This window comes from Thalassophryne amazonica, chromosome 5, assembly GCF_902500255.1.
Source record: "Thalassophryne amazonica chromosome 5, fThaAma1.1, whole genome shotgun sequence".
Classification (NCBI taxonomy): Eukaryota; Metazoa; Chordata; class Actinopteri; order Batrachoidiformes; family Batrachoididae; genus Thalassophryne; species Thalassophryne amazonica.
In genome coordinates, this window is record NC_047107.1 from 88,372,974 (window position 1) to 88,397,534 (window position 24,561).

A 24,561-nucleotide genomic window follows, 5' to 3' on the forward strand; every position below is an offset into this window, starting at 1 on the left:
TCAGGACGCTCCTGCAGGTGTTCCACATGCTGTTGTAACCAACGAGCAGGAGAACGAGTCTGAGCCAGAGGAACGAGACTCACGTGCAGCCAGACATCTCTGCACCTCCTCCAGTCCGGCGGAGGAAGAAGCGCGCACACAATTAAACTCTGCTGCACCGCATTCAGTTTGATTGCTGACACCAAGTCGGCTAAAAGTCTCATTTCAGTGCTCTTCAGCGAGCTCCTGCAGGTGTTCCACCTGCTGCATGTGCCTGATGTTTGGGAAAATGCGCGAGACGAGAGCCGCATGAAGCCACACATCTGTCTCTGTCCGTCTCCTGCTCCTCCTCTCTGCGCCACTCCATGGCACAGAGCCCAACTATGCATGCAGTCACAAAGTTCTTGTGAAAAACTGGAGCGATCTGAATTCGGTTGGATGAATATGGGTGCGTGAAGACAATTCACCTCGTTCACAACGTGTCAGAACTTAACGATGCGCTGTTACGCGCAATAGTGCGCAACAACGCGGAACACTATTCTTGACCGTGCGTAATGGTTCCTGATATTTCTCCAGCAACATGTGCCATTAATCGTAACATGTGGTAACAGGATGCAGCAGTTCCTGAGGACACCTGACGCCTCTGCCCCGAATCATCACGTTCGTGATCAGCGGCCAAGAATGTGTACATTGTGGCATTCGTGACTTGTCATCGTTATGTGTAAATGCAGCATTAAAATAAACATATGCAATTGTTTCTGTTAGCTGATTTTGTTTTTCATGACAATCTTGACATTTATATAAATAAATTACAGCTGAGCAATAAAACAATTATGATAATGTATAATAAAATTCAGGTGTGAACAGGTATCAAGTTCAAACAGGTGCAATCAATACAGGTAAAGAGTGCAGAATAAGAGGGCTTCTTAAAGAAAAATTAACAGGTCTGTGTGAGCCAGAATTCTTGCTGGTTGGTAGGTGTTCAAATACTTATTTGCAGCCGTAACATACAAATAAATTATTTTAAGAAGTCATACACTGTGATTTCCGGATTTTTTTTTTTAGATTATGTCTCTCACAGTGGACATGCACCTAAGATGAAAATTTCAGACCACTCCATGATTTCTAAGTGGGAGAACTTGCAAAATCACAGGGTGGTCAAATACTTATTTTCCTCACTGTAGTACCGCAGACCTCAACAGTTTTTAGAGGAAGAACAACACTTATTTCCTATTAAATATGTACATTTTTAAATGTTAATTTAGTGTCTTAATGTATTTCTAAGTTGTTCATGTTCTGGACTCCGAAAAGTGATGCCCACCTCTTCCACCATTCGGAAGATTCAGATGGCTTTCAGTGGCTTTTCAGTTGTGTGACTATCCGAGAAATTGTGGAAGAGGTGGGCATGTCACAGCATGTCCTGTGAGACTTCAACACGAGGTGCTTTTGCTCCGGCAGCAGCTTCGTGCTGAAGCCATCGGTATGAATTTCGCTGCAACTCTTTTCATGGCCAAATCTTCTGTCACAGTGGAATGTGCTGAAAACGTGCTGACGTCCACCTCTTGCGCAATTTCTCGGATAGTCACACAACGGTCCCGCATCACCACAGCATTCACTTTGGAAATGATCTGGTCATTTCAGCATGTTGATGGCCGACCGGAGCGTGGCTCGCTCTCCATCGTTGTGCGGACGTCTTTAAACCGGTTGTACTGCTCCTTAATCTGTGTGATGCCCAGAGGATCGTCACGAAAGCCGTCTGAATAATCCGAATGGTTTCCACCTGGCTGTCGCCCAGTTTCTGGGAAAATTTGATGCAGTCGCGCTGCTCCAGTCGTTCCGCCATTTTCCTTGCAAAGAAAATCCGACGAGAGACTACACCCATCCTCACAAAAAGGCTGCTTACCAGCAAATGACGCAATCGACAGGCGTGAAAAATTCACGCATGCACACGAAGGTTCAAGGTTGGCTCATGCAAGCACACGTGATTCATATCCATCAGGTTTTTGCAAAAAATAAAAGAGATCGGATACTTTTCTAACAGACCTTGTAATTTGTCAGCATTAAAACAAGAAAAACAGGAAATATTAAGGTGATCTTTTTACGAGACTTAGTGTCTAGTAAGTTGTAGCTAACACTCCAGACAGAAAGGAACCTATTGCTGCAGTAAGGTTAGTTGAAGCGTATGGACCACCAAAGGGGAGTATGTCAAAAGACAACCAATAAATTAATCTGAACAGGCTACATTAGCTTGGCTCAAAACATTTTATATTCCACCTCATATTTAATTGACAATTGCAAATACTTAAAATTAGCTGCATTATGTTCCAGCAGTGATTACTCTCAGAGCTTAATTACCACAGGAAAACTGTGGTTCTAACTAATGACTTCAGTTTCATCCTTTTCAGTCTCTTGGCCTCAGCCTGTGGTCACAGGGTCAGAGGCTACAAAAACAGTAGCATGCCTCCATTGGTATAATACAGCACATTGTATTGGGTGGGTGGGTGGAAGATCTTCCCAGTGGGAGTCATCCCAGCCGACAATAGCACTGACATTCCACTGGAAACACTGTGCATTTGTAACTGCACTCTGTTCAATATGAGGATCTCCCCTTCAACCAAAACAAAGGGATTAGGTCTCTGAATTCTGGGAATTTGCAGTCCTGTCAAAATTATTCATCATCACAGCTATCAGTCTTAAAAATGATAAAATAAATAAAAATTTAAAATAATGTTTTGAGTTTTAAAAAAGTTCAAATTACAGCTATAAGTATCTTTTCATGAATGTGCATGAATTCACAATTTGTCTTAAAATGTGATTATTAAATACGAAAAAAAAAAAAAAAAAAAACTTTTGTCTTTCGGCTGTTCCCGTTAGGGGTCGCCACAGCAGATCAATCGTTTTCATCTCACCCTGTCCTCTGTATCTTCCTCTGTCACACCAACCACCTGCATGTCCTCTCTCAGCACATCCATGGACCTCCTCTTTGGTCTCCCTCTTCTCCTCCTGCCTGGTGGCTCCATCCTCAGCATCCTTCTCCCTATATACCCTGGGTCCCTCCTCTGCACATGTCCAAACCATCTCAATCTCGCCTCTCTGACTGTCTCCAAACCGTCCCACCTGAGCTGTCCCTCTGATATGTTCATTCCTAATCTTGTCCATTCTTGTCACTCCCAAAGAGAATCTCAACATCTTCAGCTCTGCCACCTCCAGCTCTGCCTCCTGTCTTTTTGTTAGTGCCACTGTCTCTAAACCATACAACATAGCTGGTCTCACTACTGTTTTGTAAACTTTCCCCTTCACTCTTGCTGATATTCTTTGGTCACAAATCACTCCTGCCACCTTTCTCCACCCACTCCACCCTGCCTGCACTCTCTTCTTCACCTCTCTACCACACTCTCCATTACTTTGAACAGTTGACCCCAAATATTTAAACTCATCTACTTTCACCACTTCTACTCCTTGTAACGGCACTATTCCACTGGGCTCCCTCTCATTCACACACATGTACTCAGTCTTGCTTCTACTGACTTTCATTCCCCTTCTCTCCAAAGCATATCTCCACTTCTCCAGACTAGACTCAACTTGCTCTCTACTCTCACTACAGATCACAATGTCATCTGCAAACATCATAGTCCATGGGGACTCCTGTCTGATCTCATCTGTCAACCTGTCCATCACCACTGCAAACAAGAAAGGACTCAGAGCTGATCCTTGGTGTAATCCCACCTCCACCTTGAATGAGTCTGTCATTCCGACTGCGCATCTCACCGCTGTCACACTATTTTTGTACATGTCCTGCACTACCCTAACATACTTCTCTGCCACTCCAGACTTCCTCATACAATGCCACAACTCTTCTCTTGGCACCCTATCATAAGCTTTTTCTAAGTCCACAAACACACAATGTAACTCTTTCTGTCCTTCTCTGTACTTTTCCAACAGTATTCTCAGAGCAAACATTGCATCTGTAGTGCTCTTTCTCAGCATGAAACCATATTGCTGCTCACAGATCTTCACCTGTTTTCTAAGCCTAGCTTCTACTACTCTTTCCCATAACTTCATGCTGTGGCTGATCAGCTTTATGCCTCTGTAGTTACTGCCGCTCTGCACATCACCCTTGTTCTTGAAAATAGGAACCAGCACACTTCGTCTCCACTCCTCAGGCATCCTCTCACTTTACAAGATTTTATTAAACAATCTGGTTAGAAACTCTACTGCCATCTCTCCTAGACATTTCCATGCCTCCATTGGAATGTCATCTGGACCAACTGCCTTTCCACTCTTCATCCTCTTCATAGCAGCCCTCACTTCTTCCTTGCTAATCTCTTACTTCCTGATTTACTCTCACCACATCATCCAGCCTTTTCTCTCGCTCATTTTCTTTATTCATCAACTCTTCAAAATATTCCCTCCACCTTCTCAGCACACACTCCTCACTTGTCAGCACATTACCATGTGCATCTTTTACCACCCTAACCTGCTGCACATCCTTTCCAGCTCTGTCCCTTTGTCTGGCCAATCGGTACAAGTCCTTTTCCCCTTCCTTACTATTCAACTTCTTGTACAGCTCGCAATATGCCTTTTCCTTTGCTTTTGCCACTTCTCTTCTCGCCTTACGCCACATCTCCTTGTACTCCTGTCTACTTTCTTCATCTCTCCGACTATCCCAAAACTTTTTCGCCAACCTCTTTCTCCTTATGCTTTCCTGGACCTCTTCATTCCACCACCAAGTCTCCTTGTCTTCCTTCCACTGTCCAGATGTCATACCCAGTACTGCCCTAGCTGTCTCCCTCACCACATCTGCAGTACTTTTCCAGTTGTCCAAAATTGCTTCCTCTCCAACTAGTGCTTCTCTCACCTGCTCGCTAACTTTCACACAACAGTCTTCCTCCTTCAGCTTCCACCATCTGATCCTTTGTTGAGCTCTCACTCTCCTTCTTTACCTCTAAAGTCATCCTACAAACAACCATCCTATGCTGTCTAGTGACACTCTCTCCTGCTACCACCTTACAGTCTGTGATTTCTTTTAGCTTGCATCTCCTACAAAGAATGTAGTTCACCTGTGTGCACCTTCCTCCACTCTTATATGTTACCATGTGCTCCTCCCTTTTCTTAAAGTAGGTATTCACCACAGCCATTTCCATCCTTTTTGCAAAATCAACTACCATCTGTCCTTCCCCATTCCTATCCTTGATACCATATCTACCCATTACTTCCTCATCACCTCTGTTCCCTTCACCAACATGCCCATTGAAGTCTGCTCCTATCACCACTCTTTCATGCTTGGGCACACTCTTCACCACCTCATCTAACACACTCCAGAAATCTTCTTTCTCCTTCATCTCACAACCTACCTGTGGGGCATATGCACTGATGATATTCATCATCACCCCTTCAATTTCCAACTTCACACTCATCACCCTGTAAGACACTCGCTTAACCTCCAACACACTTAACATACTCTTCCTTTAAAATGACCCCAACACCATTTCTCTTCCTGTCCTCACCATGGTACAACAACTTGTACCCACCGCCGATGCTCCTGCTCTTACTTCCCTTCCACTTGGTCTCTTGCACACACAATATGTCTACCTTTCTCTTCTCCATCATATCAGCCAGCTCTCTCCCTTTACCAGTCATACTACCAACATTCAAAGTCCCCACTCTCATTTCCACCTTTCTAGTTTTCTTCTTCTCCCGCTGTTCGTGGCAACGTTTTCCTCCTCTTCTTCGTCGTCTTCGCCCAGCAGTAGCCCAATTTCCACCGGCACCCTGTTGGGCAATAGCACCGGTGGCGGACGTTGTTAACCCGGGCCACGACCGATCCGGTATGGGAATTCAATTCTGAGTCTGCATAGTTGGGTTGGCTTGTTTTACGCCGGATGCCGTTCCTGACGCAACCCTCATTTATCCGAACACTGCTTACAAACGTTGTAATACAGACAAACTACAATCGACAAATGTTTTGTTTTTCCTCCCAAAATGAGACGTGCTGCATTCTTTATAAATTACATCCTGACGTGCAGCACAGTCAGCTGCAAGAGCTCAGCTCAGATGTATGGAGTGAGATTCATGCCAATAATGTCTAAAAGGAAATGCTTTTGACAATAACTACAGATTGTTTATGTCCAGAGCTCAAGGATCCACCATGTAGAGTTTATTATGTCCAAAGGTTAAGGATTCAGTGACCAATTTCATATTTATTTACTTTAAGACTCAATAAAATGTTGTTCAATTTCAATTCAATTTATTCAGCTTATAAAGCGCCAAATCAACAAAAGCTGTCTCAAGGCGCCTCACATAGAACAGTTCAACATAAAAAATTAAAATAAAAAAAATAAAATGCATAATAAAAACAGAAGTGAAAGAATAAAACATAAAAAGAAATTAAAGCTATTCATAAGAAAGAATAAAAATAGGCTTTAAGTCTTGGCTTAAAAATGTCCACGGACTCTTGACTGCCTCATGGTCGCAGGAGGACCATTCCACAGAGCGGGTGCACGATAAGAAAAAGCTCTGACCCCCTAACATATAAAACCTGTAATGCCTACTTTTAGTACACAAAAAATTTTCACAAGAGTTACTGATAATGGAATCGATAAGGAATTGGATCGATAATGGTATCGATAGATAAAATCTTATCGATACCCATCCCCAACCTTCAATGAGTGTCATTCCTACTGCGTATCTCACCGCTGTCACACTGTCCTGTACTACCCTCACACACTTCTCTCCTACTCCAGACTTCCTCATGCAATACTACAACTCTTCTCTTGGCATCCTGTCATAAGCTTTCTCTAAATCCACCAACACACAATGTAACTCTTTCTGGCCTTCTCTATACTTCATCAGTATTCTCAGAGCAAACATTGCATTTGTAGTGCTCTTTCTCAGCATAAAACCACATTTCTGCTCACAGATCTTCACCTATTTCCTAAGCCCAAATTCTACTACTCTTTCCCATAATTTCATGCTGTGGCTGATCAACTTTATGCCTCTGTAATTACTGCAGCTCTGTCCATCACCTATGTTCTTAAAAATAGGCACCAGCACACCTCATCTCCACTACTCAGACATTCTCTCACTTTCCAAGATTTTATTAAACAATTTGGTTAGAAACTCCACCATCTCTCCAAGACATTTCCATACCTCCACTGGAATGTCATTTGGACCAACTGCCTTTACACTCTTCATCCTTTTCATAGCTGCCTTCACTTCATCCTTACTTATCCCTTGTACTCCCTGATTTACTCTCCACATCATCCAGCCTTTTCTCTCTCTCATTTTCTTCATTCATCAGCTCATCAAAATATTCCCTTCACTTTCTCAACACACTCTCCTCACTTGTTAACACATTACCATCTGCATCTTTTACCACCCTAACCTGCTGCACATCCTTTCCAGCTCTGTCCCTTTCCAGTTTGCCCCGTTGCCTGGCCAATTGGTACAAGTCCTTATCTCCTTACTTACTATTCAACTTCTTGTACAGCTCACAAATGCCTTTTCCTTAGCATTTACCACTTCTCTTTTCGCCTAACTGTGCATCTCCTTGTACTCCTCTCTATCTCATTTTTTGCCAATGTCTTCCTCCTTATGCTTTCTTGGACATCTTCATTCCACCACCAAGTCTGTTTGTCTCCCTTCCACTGTCCAGATGTCACACCCAGTACTGTCCTAGCTGTCTACCTCACCACATCTGCAGTACTTTCCAGTTGTCCAAAATTACTTCGCCTCCATCCAGTGCTTCTCTCACCTGCTCACTAAATTTCACACAACAATCTTCCTCCTTCAGCTTCCACCATGTGATCCTTTGTTGAAATCTAACTCAATTCCTCTTCTTCACCTCTAAAGTCATCCTACAAACCACCATCCTGTGCTGTCTAGCTTATACCTCTTTACTGCAACAACCATACAGCATCCAATTTCTTTTAGCTTGCATCCCCTACAAAGAATGTAGTCCACCTGGGTACACCTTCCCTTTTCTTAAAGTACATGTTCACCACAGCCATTTCATCCTTTTTGCAAAATCAACTAACATTTGCCCTTCCACATTCCTGTTTTTGGTACCATAGCTACCCATTACTTCCTCATCACCTCTGTTCCCTTCGCCAACATGCTCACTGAAGTCCGCTCCTATCACTACTCTTTCATGCTTGGGCACACTCTCCACCACCTTATCTAACGCACTCCAGAAATCTTTCTCCATCATCTTGCAACCTACCTACCTTGCACTGATGATATTCATCATCACCCCTTCAATTTCCAACTTCACACTCATCGCCCTGTCAGACACTCGCTTAACCTCCAACACACTCAAAATACTCTACCTTTAAAATGAGCTCAATACCATTTCTCTTCCTGTCCTCACCATGATACAGCAACTTGAACCCACTGCCTATGCCCCTGCTGACTTCCCTTCCACTTGGTCTCTTGCACACACAATATGTCTACCTTTCTCCTCTCCATCATATCAGCCAGCACTCTCCCTTTACCAGTTATACTGCCAACATTCAAAGTTCCGACTCTCACTTCCACCTCTTCTAGTTCTCTTCTGCCACTGTCTCTGGACACTGTCTCTCTTCTCCTTCACTCAGCAGTAGCCCAATTTCTGCTGGCACCCTGTTAGGCAACCGCACCGGTGGCAGTTGTTAACCCAGGCCTCAACCGATCCAATATGGAAGTTCGACTTGTAATCTGCATCTTTAATTTTGGTGTTTTTTGTTTTGTTTTTTTAAACACCGGATGCCCTTTCTGATGCAACCCTTCTCATATATCCGGGCTTGGGACCGGTACTCCAAATGTACTGGCTGCACACCCCATGTGGCTGCGTTATGTATTAAATCCAACAATGAACTAAAAACACTTCTGCAGCGTATTCCTGCCAACAGATAGGCCTGACACTCATCCAGGAAAATGTTCATTAATCGACAACATACAGAAATCCTGAAAGTTTGAATTCAGCTAGCATGTAGAGTCCCTCAGTATGCATCTTATCTATGTGGACACCAACCAAGGTGTGAGGAGATTAGAAATCTTTATTGTCAGAAGGGTTTGTTTCAAGAATATAAAAAAGACAAGGAGCAACTGAAGAAGACCCAGATCAACAAAATATATGGCAACTCATCATTTAGCTGAAGACCATCTCCCCACAAAACTGTTCAAAACCTGCCCATCACTTTTGATATCTTATACAAACTGCAGGACACTACGCTTTTGTTCAGCAGAGGTGACTATCTTTTCAACACCAAAAGCTCAGACAGTGTACCTAACACCTGGCAGACACATAAATACACTTTGAGACCACCAGGATTAATAAGGCCATGTTATTAATCAGACACCAAGACAGCTGTCATTTTGTAAGATTATGACTTTTGTTTATTTGTGATGTACAAACAATGGGAATTAAATTACAAGAAGGAGTGACAGAACAAGTATGCACCCAGAATACATTTCAAGAACGAGTTCTAGTAGGCACCCCCTACCTGACAGACCCTCACCCTGAACAAATAAGACTGCCTGGTTGTCCTGTGCTCTTACTATTCTGGAGATGCTGGAGGGAAAAAAAAAAACAAGCAGCATTTGCTGGTGGAAAGGTTTGGTGGCAGATGTCACTGAATATGCAAAACAGCCAGACTCGAGGGGAAGGGAGGCCAGTTATATTAACAATGACCAACAGATAAGTGATTCCGCAAAACATACACAATAAGGTGGGGGGTTGAAATCATTGCTGAATATGACCAAAGCCTAGTGCATAAATATACTGCCCTGTCCAGCTGGCTCCACGCCTAAACAGTCCATGTGAGCAGCAGAAAAGACATGAAGAGAAAGCAGGTGTGCTATGCCACTGTTTATTATCTAAAACAGATTTACTGCTTATTTAAAGTGATGATGTACTTTTAAAACATGCATTGTTGTAGCAGTAGCCCAATTTCTGCCGGCAATAACATGATCATTTATGGAAATTGTGGATGCATTAGGATTTCGGCATTGCATTCAGGACTCAACACATATTAGTGGGAATACCCTGGATTTGGTTCTCGAACGTGGTATTGTTGTACAGGGATGGTGGCCAAGTGGTTAATGCGCTTGGTTTCAGTGCAGAAGGTTCTGGGTTCAAATCCCACCCCTGCCACATTTCTCCATGTAATGTGAAGTTGCGTCAGGAAGGGCATCCGGCGTAAAACCTGTGCTAATTCAACATGCAGATCCACCTTGGATTTGCTGTGGTGACCCCGAGTGTAAACAAGGGAGCAGTCGAAGGGACTTACTTACTTTACGTGGTACTGTTGTCACGAATATTGACATCATGCCTCTTACATCAATGGCTTCTGATCACTCAAGTTGACAGTTTCACTGCCGTGTTTAGTAGAACAACAACCTTATATATCACTACGGCGATGCATCAACTCCTCAACTAAGACTGAACTCAAAGCTAGACTGCCTGATGTCTTACCTTCACATATGGCAAATACCCAGTCAGTAGACAGTCTTGTGTAGTTTGATAGTTTAAACTCCGTGCTCAAAACTACACTTGACATGATTGCGCAACCTGTGTTAAAAAAGCCCAAAACACAGTCACCTTGGTTCAATGATTACCTGTGTGTCCTCGAGCATAAGGCTAGAGGTCTAGAATGGAAATGGCGCCATTCAAAATTAGAAGTATGCCACTTTGCGTGGCATGATGTTATCTTAGACTATAAGCATGCATTACTGGCTATAAAGCGGACCTACTACTCTGATTAGATCAACAAAAACAAGCATAACTCAAATTTCTTTTTCAACACGGTGGCAACACTTATTCATGGACAACCACCTGTAGTTCGCTCTCCTTTTGCAGCACAAGATTTCCTGGATTACTTTGAGAAGAAAATTGAAGACATTAGGTTAAACATATCCCAGCATGCCTTAACCCAGCCACTACACCCTGCTATTGAGGTGGACGCCATTACTGAGGTATTATATAGATTTACAGAATTTCATAGTATCTCACTCGGCATGCTGACGAAACTCGTAACGTCAACAAAAAGCACAACCTGTTTATTTGATCCTATACCAACAAAACTGTTTAAGGACCTGTGGCCGACTCTTGGGTCGACTGTGCTGGAAATTATTCATCTTTCTTTAACTTCTGGATCTGTTCCTAAATGTTTCAAATCTACAGTGATTAAACCATTACTTAAGAAACCTAATCTTGACCCTAGTGTATTGAAAAACTATTGACCAATATCAAATCTATCATTTTGCTCTAAAATTCTGGAATAGTGGTGTCACGGCAGCTCATGGACTATTTTACTGAGAATAATCTTTGAGCCACTGCAGTCTACTTTTAGAAATTATCATTCCACAGAGACAGCTCTCACTAAAGTGGTGAATGATCTTCTGCTTACAATGGATTCCGACACCACTACAGTTCTGGTGCTGTTAGATCTCAGTGCTGCATTTGACACCGAGGATCATCATATTCTACTTGATAGGCTGGAAAATCATTTTGGGATTACTGGGAGTGCCCTTGCATGGCTGATGTCATACTTGACCAGTCGCTGTCACTGTGCACCCCTTGGGCACATATTGTGGCATTTTGGGATTACCTATCACTGCTATGCTGATGATACTCAGTTATACATGCCGATAACTGCTGGTAATCTTGTTCGCTTAAAATCCTTAGAAGATTGCCTTGCATCAGTGAGAAGTTGGATGTCTAACATCTAAATTTAATGTCCTACTTTTAAACTCTGATAAGACTGAAATGATGGTTCTTGGTCCAGTGAGACATCAGCATCATTTTGACCAGTTAACGTTTAGCCTAGGCTCCTGTGTCATACATCACACTGACAAAGTGAGGAACCTTGGGGTAATTTTTGATCCTACATTGTCCTTTGACATCCACATTAAAAATATTACAAGGACTGCTTTCTTCCACCTGCGAAATATAGCAAAGATTCGTCCCATCCTGTCTATGGCTGATGTTGAGACCCTGATCCATGCGTTTCTCTCTTCTAGATTGGACTACTGCAGTGTTCTATTTTCTGGTTTACTGCAGTCCAGCATTAGGGCTCTCCAATTGGTTCAAAATGCTGCAGCCAGACTTTTGACACAAAACAGAAAGTTGGACCACATTACACACATTTTGGAATCCCTTCATTGGCTTCCTGTCCCAATGAGATCAGATTTTAAGGTTCTGCTACTAGTCTATAAAATTGTTCACAGACTGGCTCCTCCCTAATTAAACCTTTCATACTGGCCCAGGCTTTGCCTTCTCAGGGTGCAGGACTACTTAGTGTCCCTAGGGTGAATAAGAAGTCTGCAGGTCATAGAGCTTTAGCCTCGGTCCCACCGAGTGAAGGAGTGAAGAAGGAGCCACGCACTCTGTTTTTTTGTTTCGTGAGCTATCGTGGCATTATAGTGGCTCAGAGTGGCTCTTAGAGGCATTATCTTCAGTTAACGAGGCTCCTCTGAGCGTGGCGCTAATTTCAAGATGTTCAAAATTTAGCAACAACAGCGTGGCGCAGTTTGTGTTCGAGTTACTGCGACGGCATAGAGGCATTTGCGTGGTGCTTACGAGTCTGCAAAAAGTTCATTATCCGTGTGCCTGGCACCTTCGCAGGACCAGAGAGGCTATTTTTGGAGCGGCTCCTCTTCTTGCGCACACAATTGCACCTGCTCTGTGCGCTAGACTCTATATATTTTGTAGTGGATTAATCATTTTCTGCTAAACCTTGGATATTGAAAACACTTCTAATCACTTCTGGCATCACAGAGGACTGTTTCATCTGGACACTTTTTTCCCCTCTCTTTCCTGCTCCATGTGGGATGTATTTTGAACAGCTTAAGGTAATTATTTTTAATGTTTTTTATAGCTTGATAAAACCGTTCCTAGCTGTAAAAGTATGTCTGTATGTTGATGTCTGTTGTATGTAAAAGTATGTTAATTTAATATCTTGTTAATGGATCACATGAGCTCCGCTGTGTGTGCGCACTGAGGCAGAACCTGAGAGGCTATTTTTGGAGCGGCTCTTGCGCACACAATTATACCGGCTCTGTGCGCTGGACTCTATATAAAATTATTTTGTAGCGGATTAATCATTTTCTGTCAAACCTTGGATGCCGAAAATACCTCTAATCACTTCTGAAATTAATGGATCACTCCGCTGTGTGTGCGCACTGAAGCAGTGACTCATCATCACGCTTCAAACGAGCATTTAGGCAGAACGCCAGCTCACAAAAGAGTGATATTTCAGTCAATATTGGACAAACACAAAGTTAAAATTTGGGTGACTGTGTGAAAGTGGATGTGTGTTTAAAGCAATGGAAGATAACTCCAGTGGAGCAGCTAAGAGCAGGAGCTGTGCAGCAACACAGGTGGAGAGCACGCAAAAGACCGATTTTGAAGACATAACACAAAGTTCAAAGTTGTATCATGGTGACTTGTAAGCTGCGGAAGAGAGAGAGAATGATCCACGGGTGTATATAATAAAACGGAGAGAGAGAGAGAATGATCCACGGGTGTATATAATAAAACGGCCACCTCATTCTGTATGCAGAACGGCACCGCGCGCAAAAGAGTGCTTTTGCAGAAATAAACGGACGAACACACAGTCAAAAGTGGATTCACGTTGTAAAAATGATTGTGTTTAAAGCCATGGAAAAAATAAAGCCAGCAAGCCACAGATGGAAAGGAAGCCACTTAGAGCAGAGAGGCGGCTGTCCATGAAAGGACAACAGCAGCGTGCGCGCAAAAGAGCGCTTTTGCAAAAACAAACGGACGAACACAAAGTTAAAGTGGATTCACGTTGTAAAAATGATTGTGCTTAAAGCCAGGGAAAAAATAAAGCCAGCAACCCACGGATGGAAAGGAAGCCACTAGAAAGAGCAGAGAGGCAGCTGTCCATGAAAGAACAGCAGCAGCGTGCGCGCAAAAGAGCGCTTTTGCAAAAACAAACGGACGAACACAAAGTTAAAGTGGATTCACGTTGTAAAAATGATTGTGCTTAAAGCCAGGGAAAAAATAAAGCCAGCAACCCACGGATGGAAAGGAAGCCACTAGAAAGAGCAGAGAGGCAGCTGTCCATGAAAGAACAACAGCAGCGTGTGCGCAAAAGAGCGATTTTGCAGAAATAAACGGATAAACAAAGTTTGTGTGTTTAAAGCCACAAAAAAAAAAAAAGCCTTTCCTGTATATTCATTTCATGAATTGTTTTGTAATTTGTGTCTGTAGCATGGCCCAAGCAGAGGATCACCCCTTTGAGTCTGGTCTGCTTGAGGTTTCTTCCTCAAAGGGAGTTTTTTTCCTTACTTCTGTTGCTCTGGGGGTTAGTAAGGTTAGACCTTACTTGTGTGAAGTGCACTGAGGCAACTCTGTTGTGATTTGGTGCTATATAAATAAAAATAAATTGAAACTGAAATTGAGTTAAGGAACAGTGCTACTCATTGCAGCTCCAAATGCATGCCACTTAAAGTCCATTTACTGGTGGTAATAACATAAGTTTTTAAACAAATGATGCAGTTTAGTCTCTGCTGTGTTGACCCTGTTATTCCAGCTCATTTTGTTTCAGTATTTGCGAAAAGTACATTTTGTACTAAGTACTGATGGTGATATTTACAAATCGAATACAGGATTCTACTCAGCATCTGAATGCTGTCTGGTTTTAGAGTTCAGAGCCTGAGTTAACTCATTTTGGCATTCAGAATTTCTCACTCATGCATGATAATCATAATCATCTTGAGAACCATCCCTGGTTCTCAAGACCAGGCACCTAAGTGGCTCTACTCTACTCTCCTATTTTACTCTTCCTTTTTAGATATACCTTTGTATACGGGCATAGTGCCACCTTAGAATTGGAATATAATATATAAGATATACCTTACTGAATTTTCATGAGGATAAGGAGCTGGGTGACCAAGAAGTAGACCTACATTAGGGATGCACCGAACCACAATTTTTAACTTCCAATCCAAACCCGATACCTGAATTTGGATATTTGCCTATACAGATACTTTTCCGATCCCATACCAGAGCTCTGTTTGCTTTAATATTATTATTATTATTATCATTGTTGATTTTATGAGGATTTTCTTAAAAAGGAGACCTGAAAGTTCAGCTACAGTTTGCCAGCAGGTGTGTCTAAGATGAAAGCCTTGATTTGATGTTTTGAAAGAATGAAGTACTTTTATAGACTTGAAGAGAAAAGACGGCTCTCTCTCTGTGCAAACTTTTTGGAAACATGAAGCCTTTCAACAGTAAAACAAATGTATCATCATCATCAAAAGCTCATGCGCAGGATCTTATTGGAGACTTTTTTTTTTTCCCCTTTCAGCAGACAGAATCTCTGTTCGTCGTCTTCTCCTCCTTGGCTGCATGCTGAGCTAGCGTTTTACAGCCTCGGGACAGTGAAGCGGCTAACTTTTAGCACACATTTCTAGCAACAATTCCGTTCATTTTTCGGAAAATCCGTGCTCAACGAACAGACAATTTGAACCCGAGAGCCGGGAAGAAATTTGCCGCTGCCCCCAGCTTCGAACACTGCAGAAGAGAGCTCTCTCAAACAGCCCAGCTTCAGAAACCTCCTCCCTCCTCTCCTTATGCTCGGCAGTAAACAAAGCAGAGAGCAAGCAACAGCAGTTGAGCGGATTCACAGTGGCTCTTCTCTAGTATTGGAAAATGTCGCAGATTCAATCAGTATTTTCTGATACGTGAATTATATCGTATCGGAAGCCAATCCCGATACTGGATTGATCACAACATTAACCTACATGTCTGTGTCTTTGGCAAGACACTATCTGTATTGTGCCAGTCCATCCTTGTGCCAGTACTGGCCTTGGTTGGGCAAGTAAACTATGTTGGACTGGCGTCCCATCCATGGGAAGTCACAGATTCTCTGTTTCACGCTATGGACTCTGTGGATAAGCACGGGTACCAATGAGCCTTAGCACCTGTATAGGACTTTCACACGTTTGTCTAAATATATTCATGAACTTCACAATTCTTTCACATGTCTAAGGTATGTTGTGATCAGTGGTGAGCACAGCTAACCAAAAAGTTAGCTTCAATAACAGCTAACTGAAAGTTATCTTTTATGAAGCTAAACCGATAAACCGCCCAAAAACTTATCAGAAGCTACAGCTAGCTAATAACTTTCAGTATTGTCTCCGGTACACTTGCAACTACTAACATAGCTGATTTTGAGTTTTAACACCACGATCACTTCTGGTAGCATCAAAGGCGACCACAGACCCAAACAATGAGTCAGCACTTCTGTCTTTGTGTGCCCTGCCCACTGCTGGAAGCTCCTGTTTACTACATATTTTTCAGCAGTGAAGCAGTCAAGAGGAGCTAAGCTCAACTCTACAAACAAAAAAAGCCATTATTCCTTAACAGGATTATAGCAGTGCTGCCGTGAGGCAGAGGTCCTGGAAAATAAAGCAGTTTGGCTAATGGTTTTGATTTAAAATCAAATTAATCTGGATAGAATAACTCCATTAATATCAATTTGTACAAAGTTAAAATATAAGACATATCTTTTAATTTTAAATAATGCACTAATTCTGAAGTTTTGTAACAAACAGACAGATGTTAAAGGCATTACGGGTAAAATGAGCCTCCGCTAACACTGATTGGTTGACTCATTCATTCTATGTAAAAACCAACACGTTAATGTGACATGACGTACGTTTGTGCTGGTATTTACATCTAAATGTGCTTTTGTAAAATATGCCATTTTATTCATAAGTAAAAATAATATGTCCGAAATTAGTTCGGTTAAAATTTTAACCACGAGTTAAAAATGTATGCCTCTGGATGACTTGGGTGATATTGCCGGTAAGTTAGTATAGTGTCAAGAGAAATGATATTGTGACCAGTTCTCCTCTGACTGCAGAGGATAGAGTGGTTTCTCCTGAAACCAGCTCTCCTCTGTTTACAGAGAATGGAACCGTTTACCTGCTACAAAACATTTAACAGATAAGCACTAAAATCTTTGATATTAGACTTATCAAATGTTTTTAACTGTTAAAGCTTTATTCACTACACTTGCAAAAACACGTTAGCAAGGTCCCATGATGGTTTTCAAAGTTATCTGAAAAGCTAATCCAATAATGAAAACATTAGCTTTGATAATTAGCAGTTCGCAGATTAGCAGAACTGTGCCCACCACTGGTTGTGATACACTTCAGAGATTCATATATAATATTGTAGAACAATGAGTTACACAATGTAAATTTCGTTTAATTTTACCATCATCAGTGAGAATGGAGAACCACCAATTAATTAATTACTGACCTCAACCACAGGTCCGATCATCTCATCCCACAATTTGAAATGGCCCAAACATTTCCAAAGTTTGACCAGGACACCCCACTGGATAAAAATAAATAAATAAAAAAAATACTGGTTGATGAAAATTGAAGAACCCATTTCACTTCATTGATCCACTTCAACAACTGACCCCAAATGCAAATAAAATATTCCAGGGTAGCAGTATTTGGCTTGTTTAGTGACTATTGAAACATATGGTATAACTACACATTTGTTTTGCCTGGATTTTATTCACACTGACTGTGATTAGCAGGACAAGCATAGGATTAAAGTAGTTGGTCAATAAGTTGATCTTTCAAGGTTCCATAAGCAACTCCGTAAACTACTGCATATTCAGATCTGAAATTTTGGGTTCTGGTAGATATAGGTGAGGACCACTGCATTTCCTATTTTGAGCCATGTTGGCATTATTTAACATGCACAATGGCCATAACAAAAGCACAATGTTGGGAAAGTGTAGTGACACGGACCCACAACAGGGGGCGTAAATGAACGGACAATGAAAGAGTCGAATGTGAACACTTTACTGTTGTGAATGAGCACAACCACAATACAGAGGAATACAGAATTTTGCAAACAGTCAATCCACAACGGTGATGTGTGGGCAGGCTCGAGAATAGAAGACGTCTGTCCTGAGAAGAACCGGAACCACACGATTTTCTCCGTCACCGAACCTGGAGAATACTGGAGCCGCCAAGTCCCGAGTCCCCAGGTGGACACCGTCTCTGAATGTCCGGTGTGGGCCAGCAGTACCTCCTCTTCTGGCGGCCCACACAACACACAATGCTAAAATACTCTCGACTGTATGAGCACTGTGTTCTTTATAATTTGCAGTTGTTCAATTATGAAGATCCTATTGTCTTACGTACAATTTGTACATGGTCAATAAAGCCCTTCTATCAATCAAAAACAAAACTAATATTTACATTTTAAGAGCGGAAGTTGTGCAAATCAAGGAATATTTGTAGATCACCATCGGTGCATATGCAGGTATTAATGCGACAAATGTAACTCCACAGAAAGTTAGCATGCATGCTAACATGTGCAAAATGTCTTGTAAACGATTCCCGAAGTGTTATCGGGTTACATAAACATCGTTTTCAGTTGCAGAAGGGTTTACTTCTCACTAGCTTTTATAGTGGAGCAGATATGCACAATATTTGAGGGAATCATAATTTTGACGATAAAAGCATGAAATTTGGCACACAGTTAGAGCATCCCAAACAGATAATTTTTGGCTGTAGGGGCATCGCAAAGGTGGCCATTTTCCAAGATGGCTGCCACAGGTTGTTTTATCAGTTTCTCAGGCTCTAGACCATCAAGGCTCTTGATTTCGGTGGCTAATCCAACATATTCAAGGATGAGAAATGCAGTAGTACTATTTACAACATGCTAACACTGACGTTAACAACATATGGCTATCATTCAGGTAATTAATTGTAAAACCATTAACATATGTAATATTGGTGATATTATACATGTTTTCGCACTGTGACTAATCAGAGTACAACACAGTACCATACTTCTCAGAGTTTCATTAATTGCTATTTACAAGAATTATCCAGTAGAGGGCGCGCTAAAAATAGTGTGACCTGTAGGAGCTTTTTGTCATCCACTATTCTCTGCAGCAAGAAATGTATGAGGAGTTTTTCCTCAAAACTCAACAATGAACATGTGAAATTTTTAATTAAATGCATTTATACGAGCACTATGTTTATTAATCCTCATTATTAAGCAAGCTAGCGATCTAACATATTTGGCTACCATCAGCAATCTACCTGAGTAGCAAGCATCTATGTACATATGCACCATATTTCAAACCAATTTGAAAATATTTCAAAACGTCAGTTGGTTTGGGTCCGGTGTCGAGCTCAGTTTTTGGGACTATGCTTTCAGCTGACATTGACTGGCCTGATGCAGCTAACTGTACTCTTCCATGTGACTGTGCTGGCAGCAGACATACCTTCCTGGTGGTTTCAGCTGATGCTGGATTGGTGGTGCTAGAGCAAGTACCTACTGTTCTTTAAGTAGCATAGTGAATTGTGAGACAATGGCCAAACTATTCAAGTTAGTGGACCTTACTGAGGCTGGAATGTCAGATACACAGTGCCTGACCACCGACTGGAATAAATGTGTTCTGTGTCAGGAAGATAGAGATGAGATACTGAAATGTACAGCTAATTCAACACGTGGCAGAGATGGGGCAGGATACAAGATCATAACTGAACTTCTTGTATCACCAGAAGTTATCAGGGCCTGTCATGAACTCCTCTGCTGTGGATGCAAGAAGGGATGTAGTGGAAAGTGTAAATGTTGCAAGGCAGAGCTTAAGTGCACTGTGCTTTGCCACTGTGGTGGCTTTCGTTTTCAGAACTAACATTGCATTTAGCTACAACTGTGACCTCTTTTTTGTTGTCAGTATGCCACTGCCATTGTGTTTTCAGAGCTAGCATTACATTTCAGCATTCACTGTAACTCTGACAAAAAACTCCCATTAGATTTCATTGCTTTAGATGAAAGCTTTTAAAGACATACTAATCCTAATTCAAATGTTTGACCTAATGGTGGCACTAGAGCGAAGGGCCTAGTGTCACCAAAATCAATAGACATCATCCTCGGGGGGCCATGAATGTTTCGAGATAATTTGAAAAGAATTGGATGAAAGCTCTTGGAGTTAACACACTACTGTGAAAACTCTGCTGTGGCGGACACAGTGGCGGCCCACTAAACACCATAATATCCATCCCTGACTCATCGTTTGGGAATATAAATAGTACCACTGCATTTCTCATCCTTAAAAATGTAGGATTAGGCACCAGGATTAAGACCCTTAGTGGTCTAGAGCCTGAGCTTCTACTAAAACAAGGTGTGGTTGCCATCTTGGAAAATGGCCACTGCAATGCCCCTATAGCCAAAAATTATCTTTAGGGTATGCTCAAACACTGTGCCAAATTTCATGCTTTTATCATCAAAGTCACGATTCATCCACATATCTGCTCCACTATTACATAATATATGACAAAGAGGATATATTTACACACAAACGAAACTGAGTTTTGCAGCTAGCTACCAGCCTGTGATGTCACCAAGCTAACATCCGTGAAACAGCTTGGAAATATGTTCAGAGGTGTTATTAGGTTCCAAAAACAGCGTTTTCAGTCTTAGAAGAGTTTATTTCTCGCTAACCTTTACATAATATATGAGAAACATGTATATAAACACAAAATTAAGAGATTTTGGAGATACCAGCCACTGACATCACAATACAGCCCTACTCTGATTGGCTGTCACACCCGCCACTCAAACAAAACTGAACAGATTGAAACCGAATGTGGCTGTTTAACCTCTTAAATTATCGGCCATCACAGTCTGGTACGCTGCTGCCCTTGCTAAGGACAGGAGCACACTGCAGCGCATCATCCACACAGCAGAGAAGGTGATCGACTGCAATCCACCATCCCTACAGGACCTGTACACCTCCAGGGCCCTGAGGCAAGCAACGAAGATTGTGGCCAATCACTCTCACGTAGGACACAAATTTATTTGTCGCCCTCCCCTCTGGCAGACAGCTGAAGTCCATCATGACTAAAACCTCAAGACACAAATACAGCTTCTTTCTATCTGCAGCTAGACAAATAATGCCAGAGATCCCATTTACACTCCCCCCCCCCCCCCCCCCCCCCCCAACACACACTTCCACGAAGTACAGATTGGTCATCCCTACACTGAAAGGTACTGTACATCTGCACACCAATCATGCTTTTGCACAGTCCCATTCCACTATGTTATATTTATTTAACAGTGAACCTAGTTTTGCCTATTTGACTCTTACTTCTTACAGAAGTATTTTTTTCCTTGTCTTTTTTATTCTTGTTTATAGACCAATAACACCAGATCAAATTCCTTGTATGCAAGAACCTACTTGGCAATAACACATTGTAACCCTCCTGAAAAATATTTACAGGGGGTGGAACAAACTAAAAGCAATAAATGTATTTACGCTATAAGCTATGGACAACAGGATGTGTATTCTTCAGAGGTCACCAAAATACTGAAAAGCAAATTACTGTTAATGAAATGAGTGCCTCCAGTGAAATGTGCCCTTTCGACAAAGTCACTACACAGCCACCCCAAGCTACAACACCCAGGCAGCGACGTACCATTAGATCCAAATAAACCCCAGAATCGCTGGAAGGCCCAAATTATCTTCAATCCCAAGTCCCATCACCAAGGTCAAGCTTCACTTTAGCTGCAGACCGATTAACTTGCACTCATAATGTAAAAAGACAAATACAGCCCCCCACCCAAACACACCAACTCCTCATGTACTTAAACTGTATGTCATCTGACAGTAGGTGCGACTTTGTCCTCTAAGCTCATCATTAAGGAAACACTGGTGAGGTCAGGAAACCCATAGATTGCGTTGCCTTGGAGATGTGGCCCTCACTTTGTGGAAAATGAAACCTGACACGGAGCAGGGCCATTGTGAAGCGAACTTCACTGTGGCTGTGTGCGACTCGAGTCACAAAGCCAAACACTGGACACACAGTCCACGCTCCTAACAGCAGCTGTTCATATCTGAAAGCAAAGTGAACACATTTCTACAGAAACTACAGCTAAATCCTTTCAAGTGAGACCATTCAAACCTACAAATCAACCACCATACAATCAATAACCCCTATGTGTTAATTACAGGGTTAAAAAAAAGGGTACTTTCACCACATGAGCTAGACAGTGAAATACAGCCTCCATCTACTGAGCAGTATTCAAAAAACTCCCCATGCAGTGTGCAGACAGCAGGTCTCCATGTGCACAGAATCTTTAACAAGAGAAGATCAATGGTCTCACCAAGGAGTCAAAAGCCCCACTGACCACATACTGCTCTAGTTTGACAGTTCACTAAAATAAAATTTAAAAAGACCGTATCTTTGGGCCTTTATAAGACATTTGCACGCTGTCTTGATTAGACAGCATTTTGTTGATTGTGCTTCATCACAGCATTATTGGTGCTTTGGGGGTTTCAGCTGTATGCATCATTTTGAGGAGTTTGTTTGAATACTGCAAAATATCAGCACAGTCAACAAATCACCAGGGTTCAGATCAGACAGAGTGGACCTTCTGTGATGCAAAGATCATTGTCAAGTGGATCACTGTGCTACACCAAAGGTCACCAACCCTGCATGTTGAAAAAGTTTCACGTTCATGTTAGGGAGGGGTGTTATTTCAAAAAATTTTTGAAGTCTATACATTTTTGCATGGAGTATAGAAATATACATGGAATAAACCATAACAGTATAATTTTTGGGTCATTTGGTTCCAAAAACCCATATGGACGGAGCATTTGAAAATTTCAAGTAACGCGTGTGTCGTATATGTGCTGTTGACGTAGAAAACCACTCTGTTGCTTATAATTAGTTAATTGTGGCCATGTCATTCTTTACATGTGATGATTATACTCAACTGATGTTCTGGACAAAAAAAAACAAAAAAACTACATAGATTTTGTTTGTTACAATTGATCGTAACATATGTACTGAAATTATTATTATTATTTTTTTTTTTTTTAAAACACCAGATAGGCTTATTGTTACTATAGAAGTTGAATATAAACTTGTGGTCAAGCAACATTTGGAGCCAAATTTCAAGTCTCTAGGTGCAGCGGCTCTCAAGATATGACATTTTCATCGATATTTTTGGGGATTTTTAAACCCGATATCTTCACTGGCTCCGTCCATAGGGGTTTTTGGAACCAAATGACCCAAAATTTATCCTGCTATGGTTTATTCCACGTATATTTCCATACTCCATGCAAACATTTATAGATTTCCAAATTTTTTGAAATAACACCCCTCCCTATTCATGTAGTGTGCATCACATGTTGGGCGATATCGCACAGAATGGGGCTCCCGCTACTGGAGTGTGGCAGGTGGCATTTCATAATCACATGATCAGTGACTAGTTGATGTCACACTTAAATCACTGCAGGAATAGTAAAGTTGACTAATCAGCTCTTCTGTGCAACCCCTCCAAAATAATATTTTTTTAAGTCTTCATTCAGCTCTTGCCAAGTATGAACCAAAGGAGTTGCAATGGGTTTTAACTTGTGGCAAAATGTGGGCATGTAAATTTAAAAGGTACTCTTAGTTCAGAGAAATAACTCAGCTTTAAGACTATAATGTGTAACTATAAGATCATTTTTTTGCTCAGCACGTTCAAAATCCCAACATGCTTACAGCACAAGTGAAACTCTGTTATTTCACTACCACACCTGAATACACCAGCTGGAAATCTCTTCAGATGTCGTAGTGAAAGTTCCAGTTGTACGTTTTGCGCCAGTAATGTGCAAACAAACGGAATAAAGGGGGGAAAAAAAAAACAACTGTTGGTATCATTCCTTAAGGTCAATGTGAGAAACAATGTGTTTTACAGAAACTGATGGAGACACAACAGACCTCCCTCTGCTAAAACCCTTGCTCAGACCCTTGATCCAGTTCTCACAAGGACAGCCATACAACCAATGCCGTGGCTCGATAGTGCTCTAGCAAGCCATTATAACTAATAGGTAGCATGTGCAGTAACAACAGCTTTTTCATTTACTGAGAGGGAAAAGGCAACACATTTGCATGTCAACTGGATAAATTTGGGAGGGGACAATTTGGCAACAAAGGTGCATTAGCGTGAACAAATCCAGTTTCACGATGCAGACAAGCAATAAACAATGAGTATAAAAACATGTCAGTTTTCTATCAAACATTCAAATACTTGCATGTAACAGAGACAACAGTTGTCCTGTAGCTTTGCAGGGCAAGTTGAACGGATTTAAAAATAAAAAACATCATCTCATCATATGTCATAAAAGTCTCAAAATTCCTTTCGTGCAAGCATTTTCTTCAACGTAACACAGAAGGCTCCCAGTACAGCAAGAGAAGCAGTGCGGAAACATCCCACAAAGAAATGAAGGATTAGTATGGAGACGTCACCCGGCGCTGTCTCGCACAGCACAGCATGAGCCAATCACAACACAGACACCACGCACAGTGTAACTTGACAATACCAGCCACTGAGGAAGCTTGTAATAAGAGGAGTCCAGTGACTAATGGGCTGAATCTTGTGGTTCTCAATCATCAAGTGGTTCTGCAGTGCAACTGTTTTCAGACCTAATACTGCTTTTTCCAGTACACCTTTATTCCCTTCAATACATGCCAATGTTTTCCAATTCAGTGAAGGTTTTGTCTTTTAATACCAAAGTTAGCCGTCACCATTCTGGCTCC

At 41.7% G+C, this 24,561-nt stretch overlaps 1 protein-coding gene across 1 annotated transcript in view; it reads right to left on the reverse strand.

The window, feature by feature from the left end:
• Positions 1-24,561, reverse strand: part of kank1a (KN motif and ankyrin repeat domains 1a) — a 138,781-nt gene that overhangs the window by 79,821 nt on the left and 34,399 nt on the right. The gene's annotated exons all lie outside the window — the stretch shown is intronic.